Source organism: Tursiops truncatus, unplaced genomic scaffold (genome assembly GCF_011762595.2).
Source record: "Tursiops truncatus isolate mTurTru1 unplaced genomic scaffold, mTurTru1.mat.Y mat_scaffold_119_arrow_ctg1, whole genome shotgun sequence".
Lineage (NCBI taxonomy): Eukaryota > Metazoa > Chordata > Mammalia > Artiodactyla > Delphinidae > Tursiops > Tursiops truncatus.
The window spans coordinates 55,955-70,044 of NW_022983159.1; the positions used below are offsets into that span (position 1 = coordinate 55,955).

The window sequence follows — 14,090 nt, forward strand, 5'->3', positions numbered from 1 at the left end:
ACTTGGCCACAGACACAGAGAGTTCGGGGGTTCTAGAAAAAGAAGCCAACTTTGCTGGCAGCTCCTCATTATCACCTCACTCATTACCTCATTCTTTATACTGAGTTGCTGCCATTATCTGTTTGCTGCTTTTGCTCTTCTTTCCTCATTTAAATGAACTAACTTCCTCAAAAGGAGAGCGTTCAGGAGAAAATCGTCCTGAAGAATCTACAGTGAACATACTCTCATTAAACAGGGAGGGTTTGGCCCTGGGATCTGCTTTCCACTTTCCTCCCGTGAGACCTGGCTCTGAGGTTGATGCTGTCCATACCGTCAACAGGACTAACCAGGTGGAATGAGCCAGGAGCCCCAAAGATCATTCCAGAATCTCTGTGGGAAGAGCTCTCTTTCTGGTCTCCCACACTCACAGAGAGGGGTGCCTATTCAACAAGAGCTGAAGCTATATTGGCCTCTTTTCCCTCCAAAGTTAACCAGGAAGCCCACCGCATCATCTTTAAGCTAAATGAACTCTCTGAAATAAAAGACAAGTATTTGTCTTTTAGTTTGTGACCGTTGTTAGGATTCACGCATCAAGATGATTGCAAGTTGGGTTCTCCTCCTCCTGCTACACCCAAGTTGCAGGTTCATTCCCTGCCAAGTTCCCAGAAGAGGTCACTAAGCTTCAACGGGCAGAGGAGAGCAAGGGTTTTTCTTTCTCCAACAATCCCAGGCCACGGAGAGCTCTAGGCTCTGCTGCTAGATTGTGGAAAGAGGAAAAAGTGGAGGAGGTGCTCTGGTGTTCAGTAAGGCAAATCTCCATACCCCTGCCCCGAGGCGAGGAGAAAGTCCTTTCCTGGGGTTCCTGGCCCCCCTCTTCTACTGCAGGCAGAGGCTCCCACGCCCCAGGTGGGATGGAAGGCGAGAGCTTGGGAATTGGTTCTGTGTGGGCTCAGCTCCTTCCTGCAGCTCCTCACAGGGCTGGGCTATCTGAGGACGGGGTGGGGGGGGGGCGGGCATCCTACAGATTAGCAAAGCAGCCGCTTGGGGTAGCCACGCCTCATCTCCTGCTCAACAGGCAACTGACCCACGCTTGTCATGGTTACTTGGTGCCGGAGGTTCCCCTCCTGTGCCACAGATGGCCCACTCCAGCCCTGGGACTTTTGGTAGGCTCTGGATTACCAACGTTCGGGAAGCTTCCAGAACCTCTCCCCAGTTCATGAGCACTCTCCTTGCTCCCATCCTCAGCTCTGAAATTCTCTGACGGTGAGTACAACTTCTACCACAGACTGGAGAGGTTTTTCAGGAAAAAAGAATGAAGATGAGAACAGAATAAAGCCCTGAGCTCCTCTCCATCGCTGACTCATTACACATCCTGTTAAAACTGGTTTCTCAGTCACAGCAAACAGAATCTATCACTACATCAAGCCAGAAAGGATTCTCTCTGTCTAGAGAGGTTCTGTGCTTGGAATTATATCCGATTTGTTTTAAGTAAAAGACGGTGGAAAACTCAAGTGGCACTCACAAAGCAGGAGCCCTGCCTGCCTGCCAGTGCCAGCTCTCCACAGCCTGGGAATGGCACCTTTCCAGCCCACATTCCTTGCCTCCGAGGGGAGGTAGCCCCCAGAATTATGCAAATTCCTCCATTTCAGTGGGAGGCAGCGGTGTAAGATTAGAAAAAGATCTCAGCATTCTTTCTGATCCAAGTCATGATAAAATATCTTTGCCTCTGCAAACTTCTGCACCAGATTTGTGGCTAAAGTGTGCAAGATCGAAGCTGTCAGACACACACCCACCCCACTGGAAAAAGAATCCGAAGAATGGTGACCAGATCCATAAAATGAAATCTCTGGGCTCCAAGTGCCCCTCATACTTGCATGGAAAGTTGCTCACACCTTACCCTGAAGTGACAGAACTCCAGAAAATACTCATCTAAAAAAATTATCTATATTACAGTTAGATGAATGCAACACCGGAAGAGAGAACTATTTATGAAAGTGTTTGTCTGGATTTCAACACTCCATTGACAGAGGTTGCCCCGGCAGAAAGGAGAAAGTGACAGCCTTACCTCCCCTCTCCCCCCCGCACACACAGAGGGTAAATCATGATATTCGCTCAACTTTTAATTTTCTTTTTTCCTTCTCCAGGGCAATGTAATCTAATCTCAGCAGTAGGAATGTGGTTTCTGTGGGTTAGACCCATTAGTCTAAACCAGTAAGGAAGATACCCGCGTTCCACAAGACCCCATGATAGCGAAATAACCGCACAGTTTCCCAGTGCTTCCTGTCAAATTTCCGGCTCAAAAAGGGAAGGGGTTGTTAAGGACAGTTCAGGCCAATGGTCCATAGGGCCTTCCCAACCTGACTCGGGGCTGGACGCCTTGCAAAACTCCTCCCTCCTAGACCTTTGGGCTTTGCTATCGGCTCTGCAAAGCCATGTGCTTGCTGGCTGAGCTTCACCTGAGAGAAACATACAGAGCCGGCCCTGCCTCCATTCTCAGTGGAGAGGTTCTGTTTTCTAAGAGAGAGAGAGAGAAAGAGAGAGAGAGAGAGAGAGAGAGAGAGAGAGAGAGAGAGTGTGTGTGTGTGTGTGTGTGTGTGTGTGTGTGTGGCTGGGGAAGCGGCAGCACAAGCAAAGGTTAACAACGTGCCCACAGTAGCCTTTCAGAGGGCTCTGCCACGGCTCAAGAAAAAGGCATCGTCTCGTCCCCCTTGGAGACCCCCAGGCTGGCATCCAACTCGGGGCTGCCTAAGAGGCAACTACTAACTTGGGGCCCCAAAGCATCACCCCCGGGGTCCTGGTCCGAGGCGCGCGGGCGGTCTCTCCCTCTCTGCTCCTTTGACAATCCTGCGGCCGCGGAAAGGCAGTCTCCACAATAGCAATCCCCAAAGCGCTCCGGTCTCCTGCCCCAAACCCAGCAGCCAGACCAGCGAGACCAGCAGAACAGTCGGTTCCCTTGCCGGAACTCGGAGGAAAGTTTCCCCGTTCGAAAGAGCGCGATTCTCGAATGAATCGAAAACACCCCTCCGGCTCCCCGGTCCTCCGGGATCGGCGCCTCCACCTCGGGCGCAACCCGGGGCGCACGCGGTCCGGACGCTCCACCCTCCCCCAGCGGCCGCCTGTCACTCCGGGGGACGCCGACTGGGGTCGCCCGCTCGGTAACCGCCGCGCTCCCCCGGAGCTTCCCTCTGCGCCCACGTTTGCCAAACAAAAAGAGGCAGGCTTTGGAGAAGGCGCCGCGGGCTCACCTCGGGGCCGCGCTCCCCCGGCCTCGCCGCTGGTCTCCGAGCCGCCAGCCGCCCCGCCGAGCGCCTCGGAGCATTGTTTGCAGAGTGTGTGCGCGCGGTCCGTGCCCGGCCGCGGGCGGTGTCGTCTGCCTGGGCCCGGCGGCCGGGTGGCAGCTGCGAGCGCGGCTCCGCCCCCTCCGCCTGCGGTGGCGCCGCCCGCCCAGCCTCAGCCGCACCTCCGGAGTCCCTGCCGCCGCCCCGCGCCCCCCGCCGGCGGGCGCGCTCCCTGGCCCCTGATTCCTCCCGGAGATCCACGCCCCGCCCCTCCCTCACGCTCCCGACGGAGGCTCCGCCCCCAGCCCGAGACTTGGAGGCGTCCGACCCCCGAGCGAGCGCCCTTTGCCACCCCTCTCCAAGGAGGGCCCGAGGGGTTCTGCAGGGGCGAGTTTCGGTTGTCTAAAGCCTTCCTTTTCCCATGATGTGCGCATAGGTATGTAGTTGTCTTGCGTCCCTTCATCCTGCCTGCTCTGAGAGACCCTGAGAGGACCAGAGAGGCGTGGAGTGTACAGCCCCAGAGCTGGAGGGGCGGGCGGGTGGGGAAGGAAAGCGAGGGGTCCGGAAGGGAATGATGAGGTCAGGACCGAGACGCGTTCCGAAAGCTGCGTGGGCGCCGAGATTGTCATGACTTTTGCAGGTAGGAGGAGGCTGACGCACGACCCAGCCGGACTGGGAGTCCTGACAGCGGATTCTGGGTCCTGCTCAGTCCCTCGACTGAGGCCTCAGGCAAATGGCTTAACCCCCTTGAACTTTAGTTTTCTGAAAGAGGAATACAACGGTTAGAGTGGAAAGAGCTGGTCTTCCTCCACACTGGGAAAGTGAGGGCTTTCGGAGGCCAGTATTACACCTGTGTTTACACCGTTTCCAGTAAGTGACTCATTCACTGAGATAGAATGAGTTCGAGATAGTCCTCCGGCTAAAAATCTTTTAACCGAGAGTATGACAGCCTACGACCCAGTCAGTGCCCTCCCTTTCTCCTGCTGCCTGCAACAAGCTTGCACCTTGACCTGGGTGTTTCCTCAAGGAGCTCGCACCAAGGTCACCACCTGGCGCTGGCCTGGTTGGGGGGAATTCGCGAAGACCCCAGAAAAACACTTGTGGCTTTCTCTCTGCTCCTTCCTCCTTCGCAGAGAGGCAGTGTATAGTAACTCCAGCGGGAGTCCTCCGCCAGGCAGCCCACCACGATGCGCCTGTGAGTCTCCACCCAGCTCAGAGCAGGAAAGCTGGTTCTCCTTGAGATTCCTGCGTTCTCTTAGCGATCCGCCGGTGACGGAGCAGGAATGGGGGGTGGGATGAGGGTGGGGAGAAGACATGTATTTGAGGTTTGGTTTCTGTGTGAGAAAAAGAGAAAGTTAGAAAGGATATTTAAAAAAATACTTGCTGTGCTCCAATGTCACTGATTTCTCCTGAGTATGAGTAGAACTGGGGAGAAGGTTTAGAGGGAGGAAAGTACGTTAAATACCTACCCTGTGCCAAACAACCCCATGCGAGGGACATCATCCCCATTTCACAGAGAAGAAGACCAGGGCGCAGGGGGTCACGTCATTTGCCAGGGCCCATCAGCTGAAAAGTCGTGGTCCTGGGGTTGGAACCAAGAGCTGTCTGACTCCTCTGATGGGCAGTTCCACTCTGCCACTCTGCCCTCCGCTAGTACTGGTTGTCCAGCTCTATTTTTCTTTCTTCTCGAAGTGAAGGGAAACCATTTGAACAAACATGGAAGGAAAACTCCGTTTAGGCTCCATCATCATCCAACAAAACTGAAGGGTCAATCCCACTCATTTACAGAGAGACCAGGAGGGGAAGGTGTTGATAAGCAGGTAGGGACAAAGTGGTTGTCGCTGGAGAAATCCAAAAATGACATCAGGAGGTGCATGCAATTCAGTTACAACCGAAGAGGGCAAACCCGGGTGTTTGACAAGTTCCTAGTTCCCATGATTCAGGTGGGATATCTCCGTTCTTCCTCTGTAAAGCCTGGTGGGGACACCCACCCCGCGGAATGGAGCATACAGGAGGCACTCGCGTTCCCACATTGTTCCTTCTCTTTACTTAATTTGTCTTTAATATATTAACAGGCTAAAGAACGTAATTATAAGAAGCAAAGGCTATAGTATAAGATTGGCGGTTCTGTGGCATGGTTCAGCAATTGAATGGTTAATTCAGTCTTGCAAAATAAACTGTTTTCAAGCGTTTTGCTGCGCTCACACGAAGTAAATGCATTATACTGTAGTTGCTGACATATAAAGTGCATCTTTTAATGCAAGCGACATGGCCTTAAAACTGGCTTCATCTTGCCTAATGAAAAGAATAAAAAAATACGTCAAAAGAGTTGCTTAGATCCACACAAAATACCCATTATCTTATGCAGTGCTCCACCAGTGACTGTTAAGTATGTTATCTCCTCAGTGAAGCTACAGTAAGCTCATGCATTTTAATAAAAAATTCTTGCTTGAACTTCCAAAATTCACCCTGCAATGCAGTGCAATTAGTGTATACACAGCATTCTGCGTCTACCCGCTTATCAGTTCATTTTCACGACATTTTTAACTGCAGGGCTTGGCTTCCCAGATACAGAGCAGACCTCGAAGAAGAGTGATTCCCTTCAGGGTTTTAGTCCTGGAGCACCATTCTGTACAAGAGAGCAGTTAAATTTGGGGAAATTAAGACAAAGTCTGGGGCAGGTGGTGCTTTGAGGTAAATAAGGGTAAAGTAATTTGGAATTAGAAAGGCAAAAAGGTAGGATTAAATTATACAGAGAAAATAATGCTAGCTGGGGTACTTGAGGAGTTAGCATGAAGATTGGACCAAAATAATCCAAGCCTGTATCTCCCTAGCTGGAGAAGAGACCTCAAATGATAGAGAGGTGTTCAATTTTAGTCAACAAACATTTCTCGAGTGCCTTCTCCTTATGAAGCACAGGATGAGGGAATATAGGGGGAAAAAGAAAGATGAAAAAAAGACAGAATAAAAGCTCTATGAGAGGAAGATAAGCTAGGAGCAGTGAGGATTCAAAGGAGGAAAAGATAAAACCGCAAGAAGTGGTTTCAGGGAGGAAGGGGCTTTGTAGGATGAGAAGGATTATAATTTGTGGACAGTGGGGACTTTCCAGACGGAGAGAGTGGTATCCGCAAAGGAATGGACGTGGGCGAGGCAGAAGACTTTTTGAGAGATTTCTTATCCAGTCTGGCTGGAGCATGATTATTGGAGACAAGCCTGGAAATGGCGTGGGGCACTGGGCAGGAAAGGCTTGCTTTCTAAGTGAGCCAACGGGAGAGGATTGACATTTCTCATCAGCTGGACGATGCTCTCCAAGTTAGTTTTTCATTTGCTCTGTCTGGATCTTATATCTCAGGTGGATTAGGAAGTGGGAGAAGAAATTGGAGACAAGGAGACTGGCTTAGAGTTTCTAACCCTGGTCCAGATGGGAGGTCAGGGCTTGATAAGGGACATAAGCAGGGGCAATGGAAAGGATGGATGTTGGAGGGAGGGCTTTGAAAGGCATCAAGAGGGAGATGTGGGAACTGGATGCTTCCTGATCACTGTGAGCAGTGAGATCTTAACTACTCATGGCTTACAGGATGGGGTGCTTCCTCTGTGTCAGGCCCTGTGTGCTACATGCTCTATGTGCTTTCACTTAAACTGCACAGGGACTCTGAGGTCAGTGCTGTTGCTGAGGGAGAGGAGGGAATCAAAGATAACCAACAGAACTTTCGCTTCAAGAGACTGGTAGAAAGATGATGTCATTAGTACAAATAAGGAAGTCAGAGGATTTCGCTTGTGGTCTCTGGAGTCTGAAGTGTATGGAGCCATCTGGTGAATGAAGTTCTCCTGCCAGAGTGGTGTCAGGAGCCAGAGGAAAAATGAAAGAGCTTGGAGGGGTGGGTGAGGAAGGAGCAAAGATGAGGCGAAGAGAGGCCTGGTGATCTAGAAGGCCATGCATGAAACAGAGGCGCTCTCTTCCAGACCTTGTGTAATCCGGAGCAGTGTGAAGAGAGGTCTCTTGGAGAGGATGGAGGAAGCATTGTCAAGGGAATTCCAGGTTTCTGCTAATTGCATGAGGTGGGGTGTGTTCAAGACCAGCTTAAACTCTTAGTTACTTTGCTTATATCAGCAGGTGTTTCCAGCAGACCCCATGGAAGAAGTAGATCAAATGGGAGCACAGATGGGATGGGAAAGGCCGGCTTGACAGGGATGCAAGTCGGGAAAAGGGCGGATTTAGCAAGGGGAGGAGGGTGACGGCAGGTGAGAGAGGATGAAACTCCTGGAAGCCATGGGTGTGTGCCGGGCTGCCTTGGTGGCATCTGGAGTCCCAGAGCCATCATGGAGGGGATTGCCAGGGTAAGGAGAGAAGGAAAAAGGTCTTCTGAAAGTTTGCTGTGAGGAGCCCTTCTGGGTTCCCTCTGTCCTGCGAGAAGATGGTATTCTCAGCCAGCCAGTAAAGGTTCCTAGGCGTACGCGGCCCCACTCCTCTTTCTTTTTCCTTCCAAGTGATAATGAGCTCTTTAAGTTGCCAACCCTCAATTCTCTCTTCCTTCTCGAAGGTGTGGAAACTCAATCTGATCAGTTAATCCTGGTCCTGTGGTTATGGCATCACATCCTTGTGTCCCAACTTTGTTTTTTTTAAACCATTCCCAACATCCCGTTCTTCCCTGTCTTTAGTCCCAGGCAGTGCTACCCAGGATAAGCCATGTTAAATAATTTACATTATTTTATCCCAAGCACTGAATAGATTCCCCCCTCCAAACTGAAAGCTATTATTTAAATAACTGCAGATGTCAGAATCTCAACCCACATGGGACTGAAAGCCTAGGGTTCAGGATTGTTACGACGTTTCTTTGTGCCCAAGCGCCGTAGAACTCAGATGTCAGGTGTTGAAGAAGGAAAACACTTTTCTCCCCTTTTATAATATAATTACAGTGAGATGTGTATTCAGTGACAGATACCTTATTGCAAACCTCATTTTTTTCCAAAATGTTACTGTTATGGATTGACTTGTGTTCCCCTACCACCCCTCCCCCCAAAAAGATATATTGAAGTCTTAACCCCCAGTATCCCCAATAAGGTCAGATGTGACCTTATTTGGAAGTAGGGTCTTTACAGATGTAACCAAGTCTAAATAAGGTCATTAAGGTGGGTCCTAACCCAGTATGACTGGTGTCCTTATAAAAGGGGGAAATTTTGACCCAGAGACAGACACACAGAGGGAGGACAGTGTAAAGACACAACGAGAGAAAGGCCATGTGGGTAAAGTGATGCATTTACTAGCCAAGGAAGGCCGAGGATTGCCAATGCGCCCCAGGAGCTGAAAGACACAAGGAAGGATTCTTCCCTGAAGCTGTCAAAGAGAGCTTGGCCCCTGTGACACCTTGATTTGGGACCTCTAGCCTCCAGCACTGTGAGACAATAAATTGCTGTTGTTTTGAGCCACCCAGTTTTTGGTATGGCCAGCCCTCTGTTTCTAAGGCTTCAGATCCACAGCTGGTTGACTCCAAGGATATGAAACCCAAGGATACAGGAGGCTGACTGTATTCCTTGAACTACCTCATTTTATATAAGGGACTGGAGCATCTGTGGATTTGAGTATGCGGGGCACTCCTGGAACCAATCCCCCACGGATACCTAGGGACGACTGTACTTTGTTAGAGCAGCCCTAGGAAACTAATATAGTTCCTAAAATAAAAATGTTCCAATGAGTGATATACACTACAGCTTCTAGACAGATGATCGATATTTTTCAAAAATCAAGAACATGACCTACAGAGGCATGTTAATTAATGCCCACCATGAATGTAATGCCAGACAGTTCACTAGAATAAGAAAGTCAGAGTGTCCCTTCATTCAACCTGCCCGAGGAAGAAAAAGGTCATTCTTTCATCTGTAGCTCCCTCTTTCTCCAGTTTTAAGGTCCATGGTTAGGGGAAAGTCCCAGTTCCTTAATTGAGTTTGTATTTGCATGGTTGAGAAACTCTTTACCTCCACACCCAGGCAGTGTGCATTAAGTATCTCGAAGCCCATCAAGGGATTGTTCTGGGTCCACAGACACATCCAGAGATGCCCTTAATGGACCTTAGAAGTCATCTTGGCCTAATCCTTCACTGACAAATGGGGGCCCTGAGGCCCTAGATGACCAATGTGACTTGCCCAAGGTCTCATAGAACATTTCATAATACTTCTTCTGAGCTTTCAAGGTTGTTTGATTTTAACGTGAACTCAGCTGTGAGTTAAGGATGTGAAAATGAGAACTATTTGAAGAATTAATTCATCATGCCCACTGCTTGGCTTTCTGACTGAGCTGGGGTCAGAGTTGAAAAGCAGCAGAACATTTTACACTGGGAAGGTCACAAAGGAAAAACAAACCCATTTGAAAGATGTGTTTACTTACCCTCAAGCAGACCTCCTGATGGCGCAGCCACATTGGAAGACAGTCTGACAGTTTCTTAAAAAGTTAACTGTAAACTTGTCGTATGGCCCAGTAATTCCACCCTCAGATATCTACCCAAGAGAAATGAAAATATGTCCACACAACAACTTGCATACCAATGTTCATACAACATTATTCATAATAGTTAAACAGGGAAACAACCCAGATGTCCATCAACTGGTCAATGGATAAGCAATATGTGATATATCTGTATAATGTAATACTATTCAGTAATAAAAAAGAATGAAATAGTGATACCTGTGGCAACACAGATGGACCTCAGAAACATGCTAAGTACCAAGTGAAAGAAGCCAGACTCAAAAGACAACTTAATGTACGATTCCATTTCTGTGAAATATCCAGGGGCTTCCTTGGTCGCACAGTGGTTAAGCATCCACCTGCCAATGCAGGGGACACGGGTTTGAGCCCTAGTCTGGGAAGATCCCACGTGCCGCGGAGCAGCTAAGCCCGTGCGCTGCAACTACTGAGCCTGCGCTGTAGAGCCTGCGAGACACAACTACTGAGCCCACGTGTCACAGCTACTGAAGCCTGCATGCCTAGAGCCCATGCTCCGCAACAAGAGAAGCCACTGCAATGAGAAGCCTGCACACCGCAACGAGGAGTGGCCCCTGCTCGCCGCAACTAGAGAAAGCCTGTGTGCAGCAACAAAGACCCAATGCAGCCTAAAAGAAAAAAAAGAAAAAAAAAAAGAAATATCCAAAAAAGGCAACTTTTCAGAGACAGAAAGTAGATCAGTTGTTGCCTAGGGCTGGAGGTGGGAAAGGGGTTGGAGAGTGAGGATGAACTGTAAATGGCCATGGGGGGGATCTTATTGAGATGATGAAAATGTTCTAAAACCAGATTGTGATGATGATTGAACAACTTGACCAGTTTACTAAAAATTATTGAGTAGCACGCTAAAAATTGTTGCACTTTATCGTATATAAATTATACCTCAATAAAGTTGTTTATAAAAAGAGAAAGATGGAATAGTATTCAGCCTTAAAAAGGAAGGAAATTTTGACACATGCTACAACACAGATAAACCTCGAGGGCATTAGGCCAAATGAAGTCAGCCAAGAGGACAATTGCTGTTTGATTTCACCTAAGTACCTAGAGTAGTCAAAGTCATGGGGACAGAAAGGAGAATGGTGGTTGCCAGGGCTTTTGGGAGGGGGGAGTGGGGAATTATTGTTTAATGGATACAGTTTCAGTTTGGGAAGATGAAGTTCTGGAGGTGGATGGTGGTGATGGCTGTACAACAATGTGAATGTCCTTAATGCCATGGCATCGCACACTTAAAAAAAGTTATAACGGTAAATTTTATGTTACATATATTTTATCACAATTAGAGAGAGAGATCACCCGTGTCTCTGTGAGAGAACTGCCTGAGTGTGAAAGATGAAGCAGGTCTGAGAAATCTCACGTATCTTTAGGTCAGTGAGCCTTAGTCATTCAGAAGGCCATCGGGTTTAAACTCCTGTAGCAGATAGATGGATCCATGATTCTCTAACATCACAGAAACTCCAGGCTGATTGCTGCCTGATAAATCAGGTCAGGGTTGAGAAAACATCACATGCTTTACTGTGGTTGAACAGTTGCTTCCCCCTCGTCTTTCCCAAGGCAGCTTCGGTTTCGGTTTTACTAGGTCAGTAGGCTTCCCGAGTGTCCTGACCTCTGTGTTGTTGTTGACTTTGACAGGAAACCTTCTGTGTAACCTTACCTCTGAGACCCAGTTATCAGTTGCCCAAACCCAGCCATAAGGATGTCATTCCATGGACCATATCTTAGAGGTTTTCACTTACAAAGGTAAGCCGGTGCTCTAAATCAAGTTTTCCTGAGGATTTTTTCAGTGGTAGAATAAAAGGTTTCTATTTATCTAAAAAGAACATGTCATTTGCCATCTGTTGTAAAGTTGTCTAAACCTCTTGAAAAACTGTTTCCTTTGGTTAGTCACCCTTGAAGTGAGGTGGCCTTTTCTCTTTCCCTTCTTCTTTTTTTTTTTTCCTTAGCTTCTCTTTTTTAAAATTTTTTTTTTTTGCGGTACGTGGGCCTCTCACTGTTGTGGGCTCTCCCGCTGCGGAGCACAGGCTCCAGACACACAGGCTCAGCGGCCATGGCTCACGGGCCCTGCCGCTCCGGGGCATGTGGGATCTTCCTGGACCGGGGCACGAACCCGTGTCCCCTGCATTGGCAGGTGGACTCTCAACCACTGCGCCACCAGGGGAAGCCCTTCTTAGCTTTTCATAGAAAATATACCACAAAAGGATCTTAAGACAATTTTTGGACACAGAGCATTTTACCAATAAACAGCCTTGGCCCTTTGCAGGAGTAAAATCCCATTTTAATACAGCACAAGGGACGCTGGAGAGAGGTCTTATTTCTCTCTGCGGTACACCACATGGTGAAACCAAAAAAAAGACTTTAACTTGCTTCCTCCTTTCAGGTTTCTGAGTGCGTGCACTCAGTCCAGAGACGTATGTTGCTTGGTTTCTGCATGGGGTGGGGTGGGGTGGGGTGACATGGGGGAGCAAATAAACCTCCCCTGTAGGACCTGCAGGTACCCTGTAGCCTCCTTCAATTTCAGGTCCACGGTACATAATTGACACAGAGTATCTATCTATGCCAACCCCTGCACCTTCTACAAACACTGACTCTTATTAGTAAATTACCTCTTCCCAAGTCATAATGTCACAGAATTAGCATTCTCATTTTGCATCTCTGTCAAGTAGTAGGGGGAGGACTTGCCTAGGCAGACCAGTTAATAATCAAGTGTAGAAGATTGGAGGGAAAAAACCACGATTAATTTGGTCTTCCAGAGCCTCTGTATAAAACTCCCAGATAGCGTCGCATGCAGTGTCACCAGTGCGGCACTTTGTGGAGTCGGAATGATCAGCGCACTCCTGATTGGTGCTGACATATAATAATAATTGTGGCCGAGAGGCTCCTGGAGGGACACTTGGTGGAGTATCCAGTGACCACAGAATGTAACCGATTCAACAAGCTTTGCAGTGACCAGTGAATGGGGAAAGGGGGGCATCATAGCTAGAAGAGAGAGCAGAGCAAAAGCTTGAGCTGATTTACTGGAAAGCCCCAGGCCTTGTTAAGGAATCTTTATGATAATAGCTCTTTTGACTGGCCGTTCTGTTTTTTCCCTTTCAGAAGTAGCAATGGTGGTTGGCTGGGAAAGATGTGGAGAGAGCAGGGTAGGAAGGGGGTCAGAAGACACGTGACAGGGCTGATTAACAAGTAGTCTTTGTGAGCATTGGCCAGGGGACACCTGCAGCTCTTCCAGACATGCCTGCCCAGTAGGGGTGGTTTGAATGAGAAAACAGCTTCCCAAAAGATGTAACACAAGAGCATAAAAGGAAAAGAAAACTGTGCATTTGTGAGATGAGGGAATTGTAGAGTTTTATCTCTGATTCTCCTTTAAATAAACCTTTTACTATCTAATACTCTCACCCGTAGGTCAGGGCTCACCAGATGACGAGAGAGAGGACTCATTACCAGGGCTCCAAGCTGGTGTTTTGCTCAAAAAGGAATTTGCTTTCAAACAGACATGTATTCACTAATCTCTTTTCTTAAAAAAAAATAAATAAAACAAACACAAAATCTCTTCCAACTCAGCTGACTAAGTCTGAGTGGGAATGACAGCAGCATTCACTGGCGTGATCCCACAGAGCAAGTGTCCAGGATGAAAATAAATGTGACTTTTCCTATCAGGGCACAGTGGTGCTTTGTTTGTAATTCAATTAAAGAACAGGCGTTACAATGCTCTTGTATGACAGAGGAGATAATAAAGAGATCCACATCTTTGGGGCTGAAATTCAGCTAAACCTGTGCTTGACAGTTTGGAATCAGTATCTTAAGAGAGCCAGAAGGGGACAGTCCTTGGTTTCCAAGGGACTATACTTGGGGGAGGGGGGAGAAGCAAAAGAAAAAATCCTCGTACCTTCCATGTTCAACCAGCTTAGCCCAGATGTATTCTAGGTGGTTGTTTCTCAAATTTATTGATATGTTCCATAGCTAATAGAGCCTTGATGAATATCAATTGTGTGATCATATTGTGAGATATTAATTCATCTTTCGGTCTGTCTATCTCTCTCTCTCCCCCCCTATTGAAATGCTAAGTCGCCAAATAAGGTCATCACTTAAGTTTGGTTTTAGCAGGACTTGGAAGGAATTAAGTGAGGTGTCATCACTGTCACCTTTGGAAAAGCTTTCCTGACTGTGGAAGCTGAGTTGGATGTCCCTTCTTGGCATTTTCACTGGCTTCAGTTTCCTTGTCTGTAAAACATAATTAGTGATACCTTCCTCGGGAGGTTGTTTTGAAAATTAAGTAAGCTAAGTTATGTAAAATGCCTAGTTCAGAACCTGGTGTCTTAGCCCATTCAGGCTGCTATAACAAAGTA

General features: G+C 48.1%; 1 protein-coding gene and 1 long non-coding RNA gene across 2 annotated transcripts in view; one reads left to right on the plus strand and one right to left on the minus strand.

Moving 5' to 3' along the window:
- Positions 1 to 3,371, minus strand: part of LOC117310676 (inactive tyrosine-protein kinase PRAG1-like) — a 47,553-nt gene extending 44,182 nt beyond the window's left edge. Inside the window, 1 exon segment of the mRNA XM_073799796.1 lies at positions 3,225 to 3,371. The gene's annotated coding sequence lies outside the window, so the exon portion shown is untranslated.
- A 105-nt stretch (positions 3,372 to 3,476) lies between these two features.
- LOC117310677 (uncharacterized) overlaps positions 3,477 to 14,090 on the plus strand; it is a 46,054-nt gene continuing 35,440 nt past the window's right edge. Inside the window, exons 1-2 of the long non-coding RNA XR_004524749.2 lie at positions 3,477 to 3,693; positions 11,380 to 11,487. This is a non-coding gene — a long non-coding RNA (uncharacterized lncRNA). The remainder of the gene's footprint in view (positions 3,694 to 11,379; positions 11,488 to 14,090) is intronic.